The sequence below is a fragment of the Thermobia domestica genome, chromosome 7 (assembly GCF_964235325.1).
Source record: "Thermobia domestica chromosome 7, izTheDome1.hap1.1, whole genome shotgun sequence".
Lineage (NCBI taxonomy): Eukaryota > Metazoa > Arthropoda > Insecta > Zygentoma > Lepismatidae > Thermobia > Thermobia domestica.
The window spans coordinates 126269319-126293129 of record NC_137460.1 but is presented as its reverse complement, the minus strand read 5'-3'; the positions used below and the strand labels follow the sequence as shown (position 1 = coordinate 126293129).

Sequence of the window (23811 nt, the reverse complement as noted above, 5' to 3'; positions counted from 1 at the left end):
GAATACAAGCATTTTCTCTTACGCTTGGTCCATCCGCAAACTTCTGAGCGAAATTTTCCCAAATCTTTGAATCGGACCGTGGATTAAAACGGCTTGGCCCTCACTTATCACCACATCTGATGGTGCATTCAGGCGTATTGTGAAAGACGAGGCACGACAAACCGGATACACCGATAACGAGCAACTGAAAGTTCAAGTTCGTGTAGAATTTTAATAAGTCACCCTGATATATGTCACGGTTGAACAATCAAACACGGAGGCACATAAGAATATGCTACGAATATGAAAAAACCCACACGGATGTTCTGAATTTATAGGAGGTAAGCAGCACGTAATCACATTGTCACAAAGTGAGTGTAAAGAGATTTCCTGATCACATTGTACTTCAAAAGAAACTAAAATTCAGAAAGCTAGAAGAAGTTCGGTAATGAAATACAATGTACTAATACAATAATGTAATTATGTACTAATACAATAATGAAAGTTCCAACTTAAAGTATTGCTTCTAAGCCTAAATTTAATGTTAATTTGTCGTAGAATCCTCCAGCAACTATAGTCCGAGAAGTCAATGGTAGTCTCGAAGTGGATGGTCTTACAGGAGAAGTGTGGAAACTACTGGAGAATATGTTCAATTTTACACTGAGAAAAAAAATTGTAGGTGGCATACTTAAAAACGTAGGTTACATTCGTAATTCCTGTAGTTTCTGGACTTAACGTACAACCGTATATAACATCCTGCAGCAAACGTATAGCTGAAAAAGTATGTATTATACGTACTGTCTGCATAAGTGCAATGACGTCATTCGTGTGACGTCATCTGCAGTAACAAGTATATACGGAGGTGATATCTAGCTTTGTGACGTCAGGGTCGTATGTAGCATGTGGGTTAATAATGACGACATACACTGACTATCAGGACGGAGCATGATTTCAAGAAGTATGCAATATACGTTCTGTACGTATGTTTCTTGCGTTCAACCCCGAGACAGCATCTATATTGTACTTGTGCCCCATACGTACGACTAGATACAGTATACGTATTGTACGTATGTATTATACAAATTTTCCTTATGTCGCACACAGCTTGTCCAGATACAGCATACAGAATATCCGTATGCACCATACAGAGTGCATATATGTAGCTTACAGACTGTCTGCATGCAGCATATAGATTATACGTATGTCGCGTACAGGTTGGCCATATGTAATGTATAGATTGGATGTATATAGCTAATAGGTTGTCCATATGAAATATACAGATTTTACCTGTATCGAATACGTATTGCCTTCTTGTAATGTATGGATCGGACATATGCAGGATCTAGAGTGTACGTATAGTGCACCATTATTAAAGTGCTGCAACATACTGCAAAGTGCATGATACATTCTTACTGTAATGTTGTCAAATATTGTTTTACTCTGTATGAAAACAAAAATAGCTTAAAATATGGTTGATCTCCTTTGTGCCAATAATAATAAAATTAACAATACTACACTTTTCAAATCTTAGTTTGGAGCAGTGAAACTGTCCAAAGAAATGTATTTACCTGCAGGGTGTCCTATAAGTTTGGGCTTCCTGCTAATTCGTTGGAAAGCTACTGCAAAGTCAAGTGTTGAAAAGTGACAAACGTTAATTTTAAAATTATGGGCACAAAGCAGGGGCGGATCCAGGACGGACTTCTGGGGGGGGCGGTCGGCGGTAATACTGCTACTTTTAAGAGCTCCAAACTTGTTATGGATGGGTTTATTTATATATAAAATAAGAAAGTTTCCTCTTGTGGGGGGGGGCGATCGCCCCGATCGCCCCCCTCTGGATCCGCCCCTGGCACAAAGGAGGTTAACCATATATTAAACTATTTTCGTTTCCATACAGAGTAAATCAATATGTGATATATTACTGTAAGAATTTATCATATGGTTTGCAGTTAGTTAGTTGCAGCACCTCAATAATAATGCAAAATGCACAGCCTTATACAATCCTATATTCAAACTCAAACAAGATTTACGTACAATCATTTATTAAGCTGTTATCATCCATTGCTTGTACGATATAAAGATTATTTTACCTCATTCTTTTCCTTAATAGTATCTTCTACTAAAGTGCAGTTGTTACCACAAGAGGCCTGAATAGAATTTTCCAGAAATAACTTCTCTGTACATTTTAATTAACAGGTATTTTTTTTAAATGTCGCAATAATTAAAAGTGTGGTGTCAGCCGGAAACGCATTCGCTTACAATATTATTCCTACTCAGTACTCGCCATTAAAAATGAAACACCAAGAAGGAGACTGGGTAGATGCGCCAAAGTTCCCAGGCCGATACCTAATAGTAAGTGCAGAATACTCTTAAACGTTCGCTGTATTCGCTGTGTGACAACGTGGTGACAGCGGAGGCGTTGTGCAGCCATCGACTAAACATATTTATTCTTCCCTGCTATAGACATTCTGCAAATTTGGACTTTCCTGGATGCATCCTTCTTAGTGCAACATTTTAAGGAAAGAGCAATTTAACAGTCTCATACATTGCTTAAAGAAAGAGCAATGATTCTCAGAATTACTCGGAAGATATATATACACAATAATTTAAAACGGTTATTTCAAACTTTGCAATTCAAAGCACGAAAAGAACTATAGATAAAGGAACACTGATTTTAGCCAAATAGTAATTAGTAAACTCAATCACACTCAGTACCATTAGTTGCTTGGTGTTATCCGTAAGTCAGAGATCACGGTATCTCATTTCGTGTAGATTTTTGCATTTGTTTAACGCTAAAAATGTATTTTATCGCTAATTGAACCCAGTACCATATATATACCAACAGGACGTACCTTAGTCACAAGGTGACATGAGTGAAACACTAAACTATTCGATTGACACCTGCGGCCTTGTCAACACTAGAGAAAGTTACAAAGTGATTAAGTAAATACGGAACATAGTTCATACAAAGTATAGCGATGTATGAAGTCTCCGTTTCATACGACTTGGATAAAGGATACATCTGAAATAGCAACAAAGAAATATATAATGATTTCTCTGGATAATTTGGATTAGTCCAGAATTCGAACACACACACGCTGGTAAGTCCAACATTTTTTTTTTTTTTTTTTAACTTCGTTCTTCGGATTCCCAATAAAGTTGACTACTGAAAAGCTGAGTTATAGATTCTGTATTAAAACAACACCTTCGCTAGACATGTTCAGTATACACATTGTCTTACATACAGAACAATACATTAGTTATTAATGCATGTCTGAAATAATAGTGCTTCGTATAGAATTTTACTTCATCCAATCGCAATAGCACAAAGATAAAAAATATTGCTAGGGATAATGTTCTTATTACAGAGAAAAATAATTAAAATGACTTAACAATCATTTTCTTTAAACAGAGATAATATTTTATTATAATTTATGGAAGAAAGAAATAATTTGTAGTACAGTATCTTTATTAGGGTTATATATTCGTACAAAATAATGTAAGTACAACTGAGTCTGTCTTCAGAAAGGGCGTACTTTTAGCCACAACCTACACTGCTTCTTTTGACTGTCTTTCAAGCAGAATTCTGGTTTGATGCACGAAATACCTGCAACAAAAATCAGAAAATATTTAAAATGTTATATTCAGTGTGCTTAATTTGGTTGTACTTAACAATACAAAGTATCTTAACATTTTTGAGATTAAATGGACAAAATATGTTCGGTCAGGTATGGACTTTTGGGTTGCACGTAGAAAAACTATGAAGTGTTTATTGATGCTGAACAACAACTCAAAATGTATTACCATTCAAAAGTAAGTGGGTACCTCAATGGTGTTCGGGCTACCATGGGGTACCTAATGTCTGTATTTTTTAGATATATGAAAATATATGTCTCTAAAATGTAAGGAACTGACATCTGTTTACCGAAAACCTCAACTCGGTAAGCCTTATGGATATCGAGATATGGGAAAATAAAGAGCGACACTACAGAACTGTGGAGTTTGCGTACTAGATGGTGCAGTTTCGGAAACGTAATTACGAGGGCTTACAACAACCTCAAAAGTAGTTTCAATTAAATACACTACACACACGCCCTGATGGGGGTTTTCGGGTACCATGATATTCCCAGAACTCTCATTTCTAAATATTCTAAAATATGTCTTAATAACGTTTTAAAGAACGTTAGAGGTGTGTGTTTACCGAAACCGCAAGTCGGTACGCCTAACAGTTACCGAAATATGGTGAAATAAAAAGCGACACCATAGGTACGTGGAGCTTGCATATTAGACAGTACAATTTAGAAAATTAATTAAAATATGACTATCAAGATATTGTCAAATAAAGGGAGGATCCATATAGTTATGGGGTTTTCGTGTTAGGTGGTAAAATTTCCGAAACCGGTCATGTAAAGTTAATAAGCATCAGTAGCAATTTCATCTTAAAATAATTAGGTATTTCCATGGAGTTTAAGAACATCATGGGGTCTACCAAGATTAAATTTTAAAAGTTTTGTAAAATATATTTTGACATTTGTAAAGAGTATTAGAAATATGTATTTACCTAAAAGTTCCAGCTAGTACATCTAGCAGCTAGAGAGACACCATACAATAAAAGCGTATTAGATCTTGAAATTTCAGAAAACAATTATTGATCCTAACAAAAGTTAAATAAGATGGTACTTATATGGGTTAAGTGAGAACCTCAGACTCGTCAGTACAATTTCGATCGAAAGATTAATTCAGCTCTAAATTTTCTTTGGACAATTCCAAGCGTTCATCGGGCTCTGAAATAAAGTGAACATTTTTTGTCAATATCTAATATAGCAAGCGAGATATAAGGAATTATGTATTTTATGACGTCGTAAAAATAGAGACCCACATGGATTTGTACTTTTGAGTATTTGCTGTAAGAAGAAGAAATTTCAGAAAACAACCGTATATACCTTAATAGACAATTAAATGGGCGGGGGCACAGTGGCTTAGTGGTAGAGTGCTTACCTCTGGTGTATTGGGTTCTTGGTTCGATCCACGGCCAAGTCAGTTTGTAGTGGACATCGTATTCGTGGGTTTTCTCGGGGTACTCTCCTCCCACCTTTGCATTCCATCAATTCTGTCAACAACATTCACTTGCTTTAATCATAATCTCCCTGAGACTAAAATGCATAATCGTGGGTCGCTACACTGAAATATTTCCTTTTATTTAATTTTAAAATTAAATAGGGAGTTAAGTATGATCGTATCTCTACGGGTTAAGTGAATACTCCAATAGTTTCTGCAAAAAAAAAAAAAGATTAGTTAAACACCCTACCACTAAGCTACTGTGTCCCCGCCCATTGAATTGTCTATTAAGGTATATACAGTAGTTTTCTGATTTTTTTTTCTTATAGGAAAGACCCAAAAGTACAAATATATAAAGATCTCTATTTTTACGCCATAAAATATATAATTCCTTTTATCTTGGTTACTATCTTAGATATTGACAGCGAATTTTCATTCTTTTGTACAGCTCGATGAACCATTGGAATTGCCTGAAGAAAACCTAGGACTGAACTAATCTTTCGATCGAAATTGTACTGAGGTACTGATTTAACCCATAGAAGTACCATCTTATTTAATTTTGTTGCGACCAATAATTGTTTCCGAAATTTCAAGCTTTTATTTCACAGTGTTTCTCCAGATGTTAGATGTACTAGCTGGAAGTTTTGGGTAAATACATATTTCAAATACTGTTTACAAATGTCAGATTATATTTTCAAAAGCTTTTAAAATTTAATTTTGGTAGACTCCATGATGTTCTAACACCCCATGAAGATATCTAATTACTTTAAGATGAAATTGCTACTGGTGTTTATTAACTTTCCATGACCGATTTCGGAAATTTTAGCATCTAACACGAAAACCCCTTAACTGTGTTGGTCCTCCCTTTATTTGATAACATCTTGATAGCCGTTAGTCATATTTTAATTCAATTTCCGAATTGTAGCGTCAAGTATGCAAGTCCCACATACCTATAGTTTATTCCCCCCCCCCTAAAAAAATCAGTTCTTTACATTTTAGAGACATGTATTTCCATATATCTAAAATGCAGAAATTAGGTACCGCATTGGAACCCCATTGGAGTACTCACTTACTTTTGCATAGCAAGGTAAAAACGCCAGTGGTTCTCACTTTAAGTTTGAAAACATACTATTTTGTCTCTTCTCTGAGCATCGTGAATCTGTCGGAGCTGTACCATAGTTGGAAAGACTCACTGATCCTTCCTATAGTGACCATGTAGTCAGAATTCAAAAAGGAGTAGCCCTTGAAGGAAAAACAATATTTTAAAATCCTTGCACCAGTAGTCGTCACCTTAAAATCAAAATGTTCCAGTAGTAGTCAGGATTTTCTACCAGTGTTCATCACTCAAATAACTTGACAATTTATTCAAAAACGCACTGTGTATCAGTTTAGGGTTGAGAATACAATATAAAGTAGTAAGCTTAATAACTTTGCATCACTTTTAGCACTCAAGAAAGAAAATAAAAACGTTTTTACATACTTTTTAAAGCAATTTCAGAAAGAAAAATGTTAACTGAATTCAAAAGTTAACTGTATATCACTTCCACGTTAAGAGTACAATATTAAATACTATGTTTAATAACTATACGTCACTTTAAACTCTCGAGAATGAACATAAACAATTGTACATACATTTTAAAAACAATCTGAGAAACAAAATAAGTTAACTGAATTCAAAATTTAATTATACATCACCTTAAGCTTAAGAATACACTATAAAATGCTGAGATTAATAAAAAATGAAATCTTTAAGTTTAACGTCCCACGGTTATGCCGGTTAGGATAAGGAGACGGTGATAATGAGAAATGAGTGAAATGGTGGAATGAACAAAGTGGGAGGAAACGGGAGAACCCCGAGAAAACCCACGAGCAAGGTGTTTGTCCACCACAAAGTCCACACGGCGCGAGTTGGGATCGAACCAGGGACCCCAAGCACCGGAGGTGAACGCTCTACCACTGAGCCACCGCCCCCCCCCTGAGATTAATAACAATGCATTACTGAAGAATGAAAACAAAAATGTTTTAGCTACCTATATTGTATTTACATGTTATTTCTCATTAACATTTTTTTTTTTTTGATAACTCATGATCAAGTCTAGGGATGCGCAAGAGAAAAGATTTGAGGTTGTCTCCTCTCGAAAAGGTGCCGCGAAAGTTGTCTCGTCTCGAAAACTGGATCCGTTTCTATTGGAAAAGCTCTATCTTGTCTCGAATTTCGTAACAAAAATTGTCTCGTCTTGTCTCGTGCGCATCCCTAATCAGGTCCATAGCCAAAAACTTCATTTCGGAGGGTGCTCGATAGGGCTTTGGGATATCCGAATTTAGATATAGATAATCGATGTCGACAAACTATCGAAACTTGTTCGAAATATCGAAAAATACAGCAATATCGAAATATAAACAATATCAAAAATCGAAAATATAGAAATATGAAAGAGATCAAAAATATGGATATATCGAACAAAAATGGATATATGATCTTGGAATACGATTTGGTGGAATAATGAGGGAGAAAAATAATCATTGATTAAATATTAAATTGAAAAGAAATAAGAGCCTGACGCTCAAATACTTATCTATCCGGCACCCATCTTGATCCCCATAAAATATCATGAAGTGCTTCATTGATTCTAAACCCAATAATAGTAATTTAACAATAAACACAATATATAATTTACTACGCACCTTGAAATGTAGAAATTAATGATTGTAATCCCCAGCTTTCCAATAGACCTTTGATTTCTCCAAATGAAGATTCGGATATCTTGTTTCTTCTCAAGCAATAATGGGTTACAATAATCAGTTGCAGTCCAAAGCCAAGTCACTAAGTTAAGCATAAAAATAAAAGAATTCATTAGTTAGATGCATACAAAATCCTACGCATGTAAATCCGAATCTACTTGTATTAAATTGTAAATTTAAACAAACTAAATTATACTACAGTTATAGTGACATCAAATATACATTAAATAAGGTATACAGGGTGTCTCAAAAGTCCCCTGACATAGGGTAACTCTGTTATTATCAGAGTTACAACAGAATGTAGGAGGGAAAAGCATATCCAATTATGATGTTTTCAATCTAAAGTGAAGGAATTTTTAAAATCGGATGACCCGTTTGCGCTGTACACTCTCTATGCGCCCAATGTGAAATGAAAATGCAACGTTGCCATTTACCTGGACCCACAACAGAAGTGAGTGAAGTTACTGTCTTTTACGCTAACATGTCGATGGCCAGCCCCCGTTTCAAACAGTAACTTCATTCACTTATGTCGTGGGTCCAGGTAAATGACAACGTTGCATTTTCATTTAAAATTGGGTGCATAAAGAGTATACAGCACATTCATCTTGTCCGATTTTTTAAAAAAGTGTTCACTTTAGATTGAAAACGTCATATTTCGAGATGTTTTTCCTCTTACATTTTGTCGTAACTCTGATAATAACAGAGTTACCCTATGTCAGGGAACGTTTGAGACATCCTGTATACATCATAAGAGGTTCCTTTCTTAATTCTACACGGATGTGGTTTCATTGAATGTGAGGTGGGTGATACACATTAGGCCTTTTGGGAGTACGTCACACGGACGACCGTAATTTTGTGTTCAAAATTTTTATGAACTGGTGGGATATGTGATACATATGGCCACGGGCTAGAATTTTCTCAGTATGTCAAATATGCAATCAGATTTCATGCAGCTTAATTTGGTGAAAAGCTATTGCCAATTGAACGTTACATTTACCTCTTTCTTGCAGATGTTGAACCATGCCGTTAGCACGTGAGGAATGGATCGAAATAATCAAACTGTGGGGCGGGAGGAGTATATGTGCAGTGGTTGCCGATTGCAGAGTCATCCACAATGTGACTCTGTGTCACATGTTTCAGTGTCACAGTAATTAACTAAATTTGAGAAGACGGGCACATTCGTAAACATACATCGTAGCGGTTCAAACTCGCGGGACCTTGTTCCTTCCCCATTTTGAACCGGTACATGAAAATGCCATTTACTCCATGTTTGCCTGCGCCGATTTTGAAAATTCTTCACTAATCGATTTCTCCCGTTGAGTACTACAAGAACCAGTTAAAATCTCGCGGGCCCTTTATTCTTCCCCATTTTGAACCGGTACATGAAAGTGCGATTTTTTTTCATGCTTGCCTGCGCCGATTTTGAAAATTCCTTCACTAGTCGATTTCTCTCGACGAGTACTACAAGAATCAGTTAAAATCTCGCGGTCCTTTTTTCTTCCCATTTTGAACCGGTACCTGAAAATGCGATTTTCTTCATGTTTGCCTGTGCCGATTTTGAAAATTCTTTCAGTAATCTATTTCTGTCGTCGAGTACTACAAGAATCAGTTAAAATCTCGCGGGCCCTTTTTTCTTCCCCATTTTGAACCGGTACATGAAAGTGGGATTTTTTTTTCATGCTTGCCTGCGCCGATTTTGAACATTCCTTCACTAATCGATTTCTCTCGTCGAGTACTACAAGAATCAGTTAAAATCTCGCGGTCCTTTTTTCTTCTCATTTTGAACCGGTACCTGAAAATGCGATTTTCTTCATGTTTGCCTGTGCCGATTTTGAAAATTCTTTCAGTAATCTATTTCTGTCGTCGAGTACTACAAGAATCAGTTAAAATCTCGCGGGCCCTTTTTTCTTCCCCAAGCCAATATTTTTTTGTATATTTTGAATGTATTCAAGTATGGAACAAAAGTATTATATAATTCCCTTAGTAGGCTTCTCAACTTAATATTTTTCAACTTAAATTTTATTTATTTTAATTATTTATTTTCTTGTGACTCAATATTTAATTGCAATCGTTCATTGGGGAGAAGGGTGGCCATTCTCAAATATATAAATATAGTATTCTTAAAATTTATGTGTTCTCGTACTATTAGTTTCTTCCACTAGACCTGGAAATTGCAAAATTAATACCTGGAAAACCTGCAAAATTCAGGGAAATTGAGTTCCATATTTATGTATGAACACTGCTATTTACAATTTTTTTTTTCGAATAGGGAGAACTGTACGAAAGGGTGGTTTGAGAATAGTATAACAGTAGGTTTCTGGGAGTGTTGTTCGAAATGAAATCTTTAAGTTTTACGTCCCACTATTATGCTGGCTAGGCTCAAGATGACGGGGTGTTGTTCGGTGGGGGTCAATGTTGCCAATTTTGGGTAAAGTCGCTAAATAAGGGGAATTCGACCTTAACGATAGCGCAGGGTGACCATAAAATTTTCAGTTAAAAACGGGACAGGTTCTTGCAACACTAGACTTTTAGATCTACCTTTGTTCTTATCAGTGCCTTGATATCAGAGTTCCCCCTCTCTCTCTTCGTTACAGAGCGGGTACTTATGAAAAAGGAAAGACACGTTGAAGTTTGTTTAACACACAACCAACTGCTAAAACCTCTGCTGCCTTTCGAGCAGTACTGCGAACTATAGAGTATTTTTAATATAGGGATTTTCAGTTCAATTTTTGCCGCTTTGTTATTATTAATACTTTTAAAAGGAGTAAAGGTACTGGGTTTGTTATTTACTTCTTTCATTTACATAAAACGGGACGAATACTACTTTTTTCCATCTACTGACGGGACGGCCGCGACACGCCCCTAAAACGGGACTGTCCCGGTCAAAACGGGACGTATGGTCGCCCTACGATAACGACAAAAAAAAAATTCCGATTGGAGACTTTTTTGGGTGATTTTTAAATAACGATTTACCTACTTACACATTTAGCGACTTTTTGCTGCAAACAAAATGTTCATCTGTAGAGAAGCATTATTAGTTCAAAACAGTTTTTACGTTATTTTTTTCTGTTTGTTTGTTTTAATCAGCGCAAGTGATGAAGAGTTTGGAAATACAGCGTACTCACTACTCCACAATCCTGCATTGTTATGTTACCCTTGCCCTCTAACGAAGAATAACTACAAACTTGATGTCCTTTAGTTCGCAGAGTTTCCGTTGAGAGACACACGTAATACATCATTACCGATAGCAACAAGATTAGCTATAGATGCGTGAAAAAAGGCGAAGAAGGTGTTTGTTATATTTGTCCTCTGGGGTCTTTTAATTATTCTGCACTTTTTCTTTTACAAAAAATTGCTTAACGTAAGTACTGTAGTGTTAATTATTTCGGAACTATTTTGACCACAACATGAACAAAAGTACCCGAAACAACCTGAAATGATCCCTGAATTAAAGGATTGGTTGCGCCCTGTTTACAAAGATGTGAATAGAACCAGCGGCGCAAATCTGTCTTCAACATTGGGGGGGGGGGAGGGTAAGACCGTTACCATACTTTTTTTGGCGATGTCCAAAATACTTATGAATTGAAAAACAATGTTGTGGAGGATCAGAGTTGTCTTTAGCGTTAGGAGGCTGCAGATTTGAGGCTTATTCTGGGGGACATCTCACGTTCCTTTGTAGCAATCGGACAAAAATCATCAAATTTCTCCCAAAAAACACATTTCAAATCGGATTATTTGGGAGAAGTCCCCCTCAGTTCCAAGATTGGAGGGGACATGTATCCGTCATCCCCCCCCCCCGGGATTTGCGCCAGTGAGTAGAACATATTGTTTAGTTTACATCTACAACTTTTACAATGCTTATAGACAATGAATTTCTCGATTATTTCTTATAGCGACTTTTCACCCAAAATTGGAGTCGTCACCTCTCGTTTCGCAAACTTATTGCCAACATTTTAGAAACTGGTTGCGGGGAGAGCTACAATGGATGATTCAAGTTATTTCGTCGCTTCCGCTGTGAACCTAAGTACAAGATTCCAAAAGTCACATTTTTTTGGTTCCAAACAATATGTCTGCTGGGTGAAAGCATAGACTGGAATGTGTTGCCTTTCCTACCTTAACTTTAATCCCATAGTAGCTCCTTTCCCAAAGTTAAAAAAATGCAATTCTTCCTTTCTTAATAGTACTTATGACCCAAAGTATTACGTAAGCATTGTATGTTACTTATCTAGCTCACAGAGCCGAAGCTATGGGCAAGCAAGCAAAGCACGTGTCCCGGGCGCGTGGTTGGAGGGGCGCCTAAAAGAGAGGTTATATATTAGTACTTTTCCTGGCGGTATTTAATACTTTTCATCAGAGTGCGAAATCATGAAATCAAAGTGAGAGGAAAAAATGAAATGAAATCTTTGCGTTTTACGTCCCACGGTTATGCCGGTTAGGCTAAAGGAGACGGTGATTATGAGAAATGAATGAAATGGTGGAATGAAGTAAGTGGGAGGAAATGGGAGAACCCCGAGAAAACCCACGCACACGGTGTTTGTCCACCACAAGGTTCACTTGGCGGGGCTAGGATCGAATCCGTGACCCCAAGCACCAGAGGTGAACGCTCTACCACTGAGCCACCGCGGCCCTAAAAGTGAGAGGAGACTGGAGGAGTGAAGAGAGAGAGAGAGAGACAGAGAGAGAGAGAGAGAGAGAGAGAGAGAGAGAGAGAGAGAGAGAGAAGAAAACGCTCGCACTTTTACACTTCAAAGTAAATTAAGTCATTTATTTTTTCTGTCCCCCTCCTCCCCCTCCCCTAAGTTCTACTGTCAAAGTAAATAGCTAAAAACACTCCCAGGCCAGAAGCGCATCTACGTTGGAAATTTGATCGAGATCGGTCGGTCGGTGCAAGAGATTAAGAAAAAATGAAATGAAACCTTTGAGTTTTACGTCCCACAGTTATGCCAGTTAGGCTAAGGGAGACGCTGATGATGAGCAATGAATTAAATGGTGGAATGAAGTAAGTGGGAGGAAATGGGAGAACCCCGAGAAAACCCACGCACACGGTGTTTGTCCACCACAAGGTTCACTTGGCGGGGCTAGGATCGAATCCGTGACCCCAAGCACCAGAGGTGAACGCTCTACCACTGAGCCACCGCGGCCCTAAAAGTGAGAGGAGACTGGAGGAGTGAAGAGAGAGAGAGAGAGACAGAGAGAGAGAGAGAGAGAGAAGAAAACGCTCGCACTTTTACACTTCAAAGTAAATTAAGTCATTTATTTTTTCTGTCCCCCTCCTCCCACTCCCCTAAGTTCTACTGTCAAAGTAAATAGCTAAAAACACTCCCAGGCCAGAAGCGCATCTACGTTGGAAATTTGATCGAGATCGGTCGGTCGGTGCAAGAGATTAAGAAAAAATGAAATGAAACCTTTGAGTTTTACGTCCCACAGTTATGCCAGTTAGGCTAAGGGAGACGCTGATGATGAGCAATGAATTAAATGGTGGAATGAAGTAAGTGGGAGGAAATGGGAGAACCCCGAGAAAACCCACGCACACGGTGCTTGTCCACCACAAGGTTCACTTGGCGGGGCTAGGATCGAATCCGTGACCCCAAGCACCAGAGGTGAACGCTCTACCACTGAGCCACCGCGGCCCTAAAAGTGAGAGGAGACTGGAAGAGTGAAGAGAGAGAGAGAGAGACAGAGAGAGAGAGAGAGAGAGAGAGAAGAAAACGCTCGCACTTTTACACTTCAAAGTAAATTAAGTCATTTATTTTTTCTGTCCCCCTCCTCCCCCTCCCCTAAGTTCTACTGTCAAAGTAAATAGCTAAAAACACTCCCAGGCCAGAAGCGCATCTACGTTGGAAATTTGATCGAGATCGGTCGGTCGGTGCAAGAGATTAAGAAAAAATGAAATGAAACCTTTGAGTTTTACGTCCCACAGTTATGCCAGTTAGGCTAAGGGAGACGCTGATGATGAGCAATGAATTAAATGGTGGAATGAAGTAAGTGGGAGGAAATGGGAGAACCCCAAGAAAACCCACGCACACGGTGTTTGTCCACCACAAGGTTCACTTGGCGGGGCTAGGATCGAATCCGGGACCCCAAGCACCAGAGGTGAACGCTCTACCACTGAGCCACCGCGGCCCCCGGCCGGGAATCGAACCCGGGTGTCCCACGCCAAAGGCGTGTTCATTAACCACTTAGCCACGAAAGAGCTCATCTGTGAGGCAGTGTAAACCCCCCAAAAAAGAAAGAAAATAAACGCACACTGGATGTTTGCGCAACTGAGGATCAAAACATTCTCAATGGAGTATGAGAAATAGTAAACATCAATCAATGTGTGCTTTTGCTTATTCATTACTTCGTTAATACTTAATTCCTTCTAGAAATAGTGAAACAATACTATGAAGAAACACTAATTAAACTAATAACAATTACGTTGTATTTCTTACCATACCGTTTTTACCACCCATAGAATTTCAATCTAGCACTATACTGCATTATCACGCCGTAACGAAAGCTTAAATTCAAAGACATGGCACTCGTTAACTGTTGAAGCTGTGTTGTAGCTACCTGTATATCACGCGGCCTTCGTTGGTACTCCTCAACATAAATACGTCACAGCCCAAAGCCAGGAAACATCACAAACAGAAGACAGGGGCACAAGCAGTGCCTGACACTTCACGAACTCAAACCCACCAAGACTCAACTCAACATGACCTTCAATTACGTTCTAGAAACCAAACCAGTGCTAAGGCACAAACTCACCAACTTCCTATATGAAAACACAAGAAAAAAATCTAACGTTTTGCTTCCAAAGTGATGACATAACAATAATACTAAAAAGGTTTTAATTTTCAGTAACCCAAACATTAATTAACTAGGGAACATAACAAAGCAAAAATAAATAAATAAAAATAAATTAAATTAAAAAATAAAAACCTGACAAGTAAGCTCTCCCTGACTACTTTTTTTTTTAATTTCAGTGAGGCTGTAAAATATGTCAATATCTTCGTTATATATATATATATATATATATATATATATATATATATATATATATATATATATATATATATCATTGTAAACAAGTTCTTTAAACAAAAGAAAGCTCTGAGAGCGCTTACCTCTGACGCGGTAGGTCCCTGCACAGTGGTCCGAAACGCCGCAAAACCTGCGCAAAAATCCAAAATGTCAAGTACTGGAGTATGGAGTATGAGTATCATACACGTTTAGTCCATACAATAGTGCATTCAAAAACAGCATTAAGTATTTTTTAAATACGAATAGAACGAACATGTAGAGAAGTAAAGTTCGTGTAATGTGTAATTAGAAGTTTGCTGTACAGAAACTGGAAGCAATACTACAACACCACTCAGCGTCTCCGTTTAAGAACACAAGTGAACGAAAAGGGAAACCCCATGAAACAGAAACTGTAGGGAAGTAGCAATGAGAGGAAGTATACAACTGCTCTCCAGAAACGAACCTGGAGGAACAATGTCATATAAAATCTTAGCATATAAGTAGTAGGAGAAATTGACTGTAGTGGTGATAAATCGTTGAATTATAAAAAAAGTACCAAGAGGTACCAGTAAGATTCCTGCATAGGTGTGAAGGACAACATGTATAGGTAACGTACATAACAAAAATTGTTGCACATGTTTGCACATTTTCAGACTAGTCACCTGTTAACATGGGTCAGTACATAAAACAATGCATAATTTGACCCATACTATATCCGCATTATGTACTATCTTGACACGTTTCGCTTTTCATTTGGTCTTTATCAGAAGGAAGATAGGTGAATTACTAAACCGCACATCGTTCGCTGCACTTTCGAGGGAGAATGGTTTGAGAACAGTATGTATAGGACGTGCAATAGTGGAACTTTCTTTAGCTTCAGTTGCCAGCTCCACAAATGGTAACTTTGCAGGTGCATTAAGCCAATCAGAATATCGTTCAAGAAACCTATCAACCATTCTGGAACAACTATCTAGTCCCTGGAAAATCTTGGTGCAAAACAATTTGATAGCTGTCTTTATCTCGTTGCACTTTTCTGCATTATCCTGAATTCGCAGCTTTCCTATAATGTACTCTTCCAAGTGTCCTTTCTGTTCAGAATGATGTTTGTCAGCCTTTTCCCTTATTACGTTCAAAAGGTATCTTCTGGTAGGCCTAAACGCCATTATTCCTGTAAAAAGCAGAAAATAAACATCACTTTCTGAATTTAACAAGCACAAAGACTAATGTGTACAATATCAAAGCAATTAGGCCTGAAAAGAAAATCTACATTAGATTGCGATTTCCACTGTTGCACGTCCTATACATACTGTTCTTAAACCATTCTCCCTCGAAAGTGCAGCGAACGATGTGCGGTTTAGTAATTCACCTATCTTCCTTCTGATAAAGACAAAATGAAAAGCGAAACGTGTCAAGACAGTACATAATGCGGATATAGTATGGGTCAAATTATACATTGTTTTATGTACTGACCCATGTTAACAGGTGACTAGTCTGAAAATGTGCAAACATGTGCAACAATTTTTGTTATGTACGTTACCTATACATGTTGTCCTTCACACCTATGCAGGAATCTTACTGGTACCTCTTGGTACTTTTTTTATAATTCAACGATTTATCACCACTACAGTCAATTTCTCCTACTACTTATATGCTAAGATTGTATATGACATTATTCCTCCAGGTTCGTTTCTGGAGAGCAGTTATATATTTCCTCTCATTGCTACTTCCCTACAGTTTCTGTTTCATGGGTTTCCCTTTTCGTTCACTTGTGTTCTCAAACGGAGACGCTGAGTGGTGTTGTAGTATTGCTTCCAGTTCCTGTACAGCAAACTTCTAATTACACATTACACGAACTTTACTTCTCTACATGTTCGTTCTATTCGTATTTAAAAAATATTTAATGCTGTTTCTGAATGCACTATTGTATGGACTAAACGTGTATGATACTCATACTCCATACTCCAGTACTTGACATTTTGGATTTTTGCGCAGGTTTTGCGGCGTTTCGGACCACTGTGCCCTGGTTCGATTCCTGCTCCCGACAAATAGGCTTTTGGTGAACACTGTAGTTGTGGTTATTCTTAAGACTTTCCAGTTTCCTTACATTTTCTTGATTCCACCATTATCATGTATCTTATCGTCACCTTCTCTCTTACATTGATGTACAATCATGGGGCGTTAAACTAAAAGAAAAAAAAATCTTGCAAATATCCTAGTAAAAATGAGTTTTCTAAACTACACTAGTGGCCCCGCGTAGCGTATTCGCTAACGCTCTCGCCTTCGGTGCGAACGGCCCCGGGTTCGATCCCGGTGGGGGAACTCGGTCGAAAAAGTATCAAAAGATTTTAAGTCCAGCCATCCTGAATGAGGTTTCCTTGGCTTTTCCTCATTCACAGCAGGCAAATGCCGGAGTGGTACCTAACATATAGGTCCCAAGCCGTTTTCTCCCTTCCGAAATCGAAAAATGAAAATGAAATCTTTGAGTTTTACGTCCCACGGTTATGCCGGTTAGGCTAAAGGAGACGGTGATGATGAGTAATGTATGAAATGGTGGAATGAAGAAAGTGGGAGGAAACGGGAGAACCCCGAGAAAACCCACGCACACGGTGTTTGTCCACCACAAAGTTCACTTGGCGGGAGCTGGGATCGAACCCGGGACCCCAAGCACCAGAGGTGAACGCTCTACCACTGAGCCACCGCGGCCCCATTTTTCCCCAATCCATTCTTCCCTTCCTTTCCCCGGATAGTGTGATCACCGAGGGAAGTCATCCCTCATATGCGACGGGCTAACAAGGCCATTGATGCCGAAAGCCCAGAAATCTAAATCCTAAATCTTCACTACACAAGGGAATTTTCGCGCTGAAAACGGTTTATTAGCAATTATGTTAAGCAGCCCTGTAGTAAATCTGCACCAAGTAATAAATCGTCTCATATAAAACGGAATGAATAAACACATAACATTCATTTTGCTACCTTGAAATGTAAAATGTTTCAAAACATTAATATTCAAAGATTTCTCAAAATTCAGATTCACCCATTCCATTGTCCTCAATCATTAACGAGTTTTACAATAGTAAGAATTGTATTCGTAAACTACATTACTTACTTAGTACTATATTAAAGCAAGTTACACTAAAAGAATATATAATTAATGGAATATTTAACTAAAGTAATAGTTAACTAGTGTACTTACCCAAGCATTTTTCCTTCCTCTCTTCTTTTCCGTTTGTAAACAACCTCGTTTCGCAAGCAAAAGACGGTAGTTCAATGACGTCAGCCATGGCGAAAGAAAGAGGTGTCTATAGGCGGCCTGGATCTCACACACAGATGGACGTATATAACATATAGCTGAAGTATTTAACATACGTATATGTATGTAAAATACAGAAGATTGTTAGAAGTCAGACATCCTGCAGCGACATGATGTAATATCTAAGCGGGTAAAAGGCAGTACCTGTGTAGCATATGGATAAAGTACGCTCCGTACAGATTTCCTTAGTAAACATAACGAATCCTTGTATTTGTACAATATACCGCTGTCCGGATAATGGATTTTTCTCAGTGTACGTAAGTGACTACTTGAATTATTTTTTCACTCCACAGTTTGAGTCAAAAGACAGGTTGTAATCCGAAGTGTGATTTATCTATTCAATGTAACCGTCACTTGTTTGAATTCATGAGACCAGTTGTCCAAGACCTCATAAGTTAGTAAAATAGAAATAGTATAATTTGCAGCTTCTGTGCTCTTTCTTTCAGATAGTCCAGACTTTAAATTATTGTACATGACTTTTTAAGTGTCCTGGAAAATAAAAATAATTCCGGATTAATGTTAAAGTTAAATTCATTAAAATGATGGAATATTAAAAATTGCAAGATCAACAATATGCACTTAAAATTCATAATACGCTTCTTTGGTTGAAGTTATTCGATATTGTAAATACCATCAGCAAAAGCTTTTCTCAGAACTATTACTGGATACAGTTAAGACTACAAACTATTACGTTTGGTTCAGTGAAAGTTCACACCATTTTAGTACGTAATCCATACTGTATGTCTATCAGATATCAACGGCTTTATGGATGATTGGAGCTCAATCTGCATTCAATTTCGCATCAGTCTCTCTGTAGCTGCAGATAACCGTCACGGAAGTCATCTCTTTTTCATCGTCTTCTAATAGCATTATTTGCTTCAGATAATCTAAATGTAACCTTACTTTTGACTTAACCATTTTGAATTTTCATTTGCCGAACCGAAAGTCAGGACGGATTCAGGCTATAACTCGATACTGTGTTTAATATTATGAGAGCATGTAGCAATGGCGGTTCCTGAGAGAAGTCATATAATTAAAAATTACAATTTTATCACTACAAGGTAATGGAAGAACAATTGTCTAATTTCGTAGTTTTGTGAACAAAAATTAGGACATTAAGTATGTTTACTTCTAGTGTTAAAATTTATTTTTTCGATGAGACATTATATTGTTTAATATATTACATCAGTAAGTATTAAGTAACAGTATAAAACATAATTATAAGTCGCTTCGAGTCTTCGTTTACATTACGAGACAGTGTTACCATACCAGTAAACTTTTACTCACGGAATTGTAGTAATTCGAGATATCGATTGATGTCATGGGTGTCAGTTCAAAATGTACTATGACAATGTCAAGACAAGATATAGCAACCAAATTACAGTGTATGGTCTGTATCAATTTGATGCATTCTCGGTATGTCAATTTAAACGAAACGTTGAGTTTATTAAATCACAAAGTCAACACTGGCGCTGTCCCAAATGCTTAAAGAAAAGACGAGTAGTATGCAAGAGGTAGAAATGTCAGCCGAGTCTGTTCCTTCAATTATGGATATTTACGAATTATTGCTTGATATGAAAAACAATATTAGTAATTTACGAAAACCCCACTTGAAATGGAGCTGTGATATAGGAATATCCTTGGATTTTTATAATCCAGTTCCAGTTCTGGTTCTTCTCTTCCCATAAGGAGAAGCAAATCTTTTATACATGTGTGAAACTCTATTTTGTGGCGTCTTGTCCAATGCAATTGTTTATTAGCTTTTTCAAATTGAAAAGTTGAATAATGACCAAACGTTGCTCAGCAACCAACACCTAATTAAAATATAACAGATATTAATTCATACTTTTGTGAGTAAAAACAAAATTATTAAAAGGAAGAAATTATTGAGTTTCAAGTTGTGTTGACGTGCGAAGTTCCTGATCTTCCCAAGAAAATACCCCCGAAATTGTCAATCATTGGTAACGCTTGAAGTGTTGAAATTAATTAAACCTTGATTGATGCTTGTCATAGTCTCAAGAAACATAAGTCAGCATAATACGGGTATTATAGTAAAGTTTTTGTCCGAAGGCATCATAAAGAGCTATTTCTTTTAAGTAGGAAGGTAAAGAGATAAAGACTATTATTGACATACTGTAGGTATGGATGGCTATAATCTAGTTTGCATTAATTAATCCCCAGTTTCAGTTGTTCACTAAGGTCAAAGGACTTCGGAGTGAAAATAATGTAAGTACCTATGGACTGATTATAGTGGAAAAGTTAAAATTAGGAAAGGTGACCTTGAAGCTTTAGTCATACTATAATGTTAGTTTATCGTACTTTGGTTGAGTTTACATAACAATAAATTGTCATGTTACCTTTCTTACATACTACATAGCGTGTATTGTGCATGATGATATGTTGTTAATACCCTTAATTACACTGACGGAAATGGAAATCCCAACACCAAGAAGGAGTTATGCTAGGTAAATGAAACATAAACAGAATAATCACGTAAATGTGTTATTACATAGATTCAAGTTTGAAGTACAGAACTTAAAGAATGCAGGTGCCAGACGAAAATGGACGATATTCGTCTTTAGTATTCAATGTAGTTACCGCCTCGTTAAATGCAGGCGTCTACCAGCAGGCAATCGATCGTAGAGGTGTCGGATGTCATCTGGTGGAATTGTGTTCCACACCTACTGCACCTGTAAGGTCAGATCGGCGAAGGTCGTTTCTCGTTGAAGATGGGTCCGGAGGCGTCCTCTAATCATGTCCCACACATGTTCTATTGGATACAATTCTGGAGATCTTGCCGGCCAAGGTAACAAGTTAACATCATGAAGAGCACATAGAGTTACAGCTGTGGTATGCGGACGAGCGTTATCTTGTTGAAACAGGCCATCTTCCATATCGTTCACGAAAGGAAAAATAATAGGTTCGATCACCATTGTAATGTAGACGTGGGCTGTCATGGTGTTAGAAATAATCACTAGTGGGGTCCTGTGGTCATACGAAATCCCTCCTTATATCATAATGTCCGGACTTGGACCGGCATAACGACGAATAATGCAGCATGACTACAAACGTTCATCAGGTCACCTCCTGACTCGTGTATGTCCATCATTGGTACCGAGGCAGAAGCGGCTTTCGTCTGTGAATACCACAGAGTTCCATTCTGCCCTCTATCGCGACACCACTGTAGATGGTTTCGACGGTGGGTAAGAGTAAGCAGCAAACACTCCACAGGACGTCTAGAGTGGATCCCACACTCCAGTAGATGATTAATAACAGTTTTTGTACTGACGCCAGGTGTCACTGCAGCTCGAATTTCGGCTGCAGATGCCCTCCGATCCGCGAAGGCCACCTATGAATACGCCAATCCTCTCTTTCTCCGGTGGACCGGAAAGGCCCGGAAGCCGGTCTTCTAGTAGTAGTGCCTTCCCGGGACCATTGCTGCCAACAGTTGTATACGCTAGAAATATCTTGCCCAATTCTTGCGATGTCACGAAATGAAAACCACCCTCTCGCAACCCTACCACGCGGCTCCGTTCGTATTGCTTTAACTGCCGATAAACAGTTCGTTGTCGTCTTCGAGGCATTCTGTACACTCGTAGCACGCGTTACCGTAGACTGGAACAATGATACTACTGTTTCTCACCAGCGTGGCACGTGTCTAATGGCTCCACCCATTCCGCATTTACATGGCAGTGCACGCGTGTCCTTGGAGTTGTGACCTTATAACTGGTATCACTGGAATAAAACATGTAGATGAATATTCTGTGTAAGTTTCATTTCTCTAGCATAACTCTTTCTTGGTGTTGAGATTTCCATTTCCGTCAGTGTATTTGTGTGTGAGATGGAGTATGAAAATAGATTGTAGTTGTAGTATTAAAAAGTTCGGGTCTTCGGAATTAAATGCAATGCAGGAAAATTATATAAACACAACATTGATGATATTCACGGTATTACCAATCTTTAATAATCCAGCAACTGTACAATACAACGAACACTTAGTCAACAGGCACAAAAGATGGAACGTAGATCAGTAGAGAAATGAACGTGATCGCATGAATCAACCTTCACACGATTATACACAAAAGAATAAAGGTGCTATATTTATGGGCACAACACCAGTGCAATTGAACAATCCAATTCCAATAGTGAATCGACATGAGAGTTTTTTCTAATAATGAACCAACGTTAGAGCTCTTTTCCAATAGTGGAGAATGGTGAGAGTTTTCCCAATAATATATCAAAGTGATAGTTCGCCCAATAGCAATTCACAGTTGTAGCTTTTCTAATACTGAAGCATGGTGGTAGCTTTTCCAACAGTGAATCATTGAAAGAATTTCTCCAATAGTGAAACATGGTAAAAATTTCATTTCCAATGTGAAGTATTGTAAGGGGTTGTTTTCTTCAATAGTGAACCGTGGTGTTTCTAATAGCAAAACATGGTGAGAGTCTTAAAATAATAAATAAATAAAAAGTAACATTGTTTAAATTTCATTAAATATGTAAGGTGATTCTTCCTTTTATCTCAATAAAATGGTAATTCCATTTATAATACTTACTAATATGTTCTTCCCTACCCTCACTACCTTTAGATTGCCTGCGGATGGGAAATGCCGTTCAGTTGAGAACAGAAAATTGAATAAACTGATTTGGATAGTTAAGAGAAATGAAATCGATCTTGATGTCCCTAAGTCTGTTTTTACAACAATATATGTTGTGTTTTTCTTCTAGGACCACATATAAATTATCTATAGATGGAAAATGGGGTTCAGTGGAAAACGGAGAATGGAATGGGATGATTGGGATGATCCACAGAGGAGAAGTAGATGTCGCAGTGTCTGATTTTGTGATTACTTCCTTACGTAGTCAAGTTGTTGATTTTACACATCCAATTTTCGACTCAGGGTAAGTGACAAGATTGAAGCAATAACAAGAAAAACTAATTACATTTTATCAATGTAAGACAAACTTGGCTGATATACGTGATATTAAGATTTTTAGACAACCATGGTATAGAAAGGAAACGTGAATATCAATATATGTTAAGGAGGATACAGGTTATGAAGTACAGAGTTCACAGAACTAAATACATCAAGACAAAGAGTACAAACATTGAGAGAGGCTCTATAAGTTCCTGTAAATTCTATAACTACGGGTTATTTCGCAATACTATACTGCTAAATTCGTAATATTATATACTGGTTACTTACTTGTTACTTACTTGTTATTTACTGGTATCTATAGAGTCCCTTTCACGATAGCTTGTTTCAGTCTTCGTGCTTTTGCATGCAATCCAAAAACCACCCATCACATTGTAAACACTGAATACAATTTTCATCGTGCACATCATGGTCGTAAAGACCAGAGTAAGAGCGACATCGATATTAGTGAGTGTTTTGCTATACGTCACTGATGTATAGCTGGAAGGAGCAGGAAAAGCGTCGAGCCTCAGGTGCATCACTATATCCGTGCTGTTGACCCTTTTTCACTTGACGTTTAAAGCTACATGGACACCCTATTCCATTGTTTCCATCTACTCTTGTACGGAGCTTTGTCGTGGCTTTTAATAGCGCTTGACTACATGCAATTTCTGTAAAAGAGGCTTGTCTTCTCTACATTACAGATTCACATTTTTTTCAACAGTCAAAAACGAACTAAGATTACAGAAGTCTGTCCGAGAGAAGTCCGAAATTCAAAGCAGTGTCCCACAGCTAATTATTGAATGA

The 23811-nt window shown here is 37.8% G+C and overlaps 1 long non-coding RNA gene across 1 annotated transcript; it reads right to left on the bottom strand.

Moving 5' to 3' along the window:
* Window positions 1-3436: 3436 nt before the first annotated feature.
* Window positions 3437-14541, bottom strand: LOC145688939 (uncharacterized). The gene is made up of 3 exons (XR_014132021.1): window positions 14329-14541; window positions 7720-7858; window positions 3437-3583 (listed from the first exon to the last, which is right to left on the bottom strand). It is a non-coding gene; the product is annotated as an uncharacterized LOC145688939 (long non-coding RNA).
* Window positions 14542-23811: the final 9270 nt, after the last annotated feature.